This window comes from Condylura cristata, unplaced genomic scaffold, assembly GCF_000260355.1.
Source record: "Condylura cristata isolate star-nosed mole 26May11 unplaced genomic scaffold, ConCri1.0 scaffold00001, whole genome shotgun sequence".
Classification (NCBI taxonomy): domain Eukaryota; kingdom Metazoa; phylum Chordata; class Mammalia; order Eulipotyphla; family Talpidae; genus Condylura; species Condylura cristata.
Genome location: NW_004567102.1, coordinates 43,349,570 through 43,350,049, shown reverse-complemented (window position 1 = coordinate 43,350,049; position 480 = coordinate 43,349,570).

The window sequence follows — 480 nt, the reverse complement described above, 5'->3', positions numbered from 1 at the left end:
CGAGTCGGCGCGCGCACCCGCACTGCCCGGAAGTCCCTCTGCTTCGCGCCGCACCTCCTTGCTCAGCAGCTCCTCAGCTCCGGGTGGTAGGTCGCCTGGCAGCGTGTAGCCGAGTTACCACTTCTCCTCAGATGAACGCGGCCGGCGAACTCAGACGCTTTCTGCTAGACTCTTTTCCTGGCTGGACCAGGAGCTTGCGGGTACAAAAGCCATGACCCCGACTTGGGGTACCTGAGAGCACTGGCCCCTGCTTCCCTCTTCGTGCTCCAACTAACTTATGAAGCTCAAGTCGCCCAATATTCCTAGCGGCCCCTGGCAAAAACTATATAGTAGCCTCCCCTTACAATGATACCCTTTGTGGGACTGTCCATAGAAGTGTCAGTGCAACGTTAAAAAATGATAAAGGATGGATCCCCCTGGCAGGAATGGAAGAAAGCCCTGAACCCCAGGAGTGAGAAAAGGTATTAAAACTGCCCACAG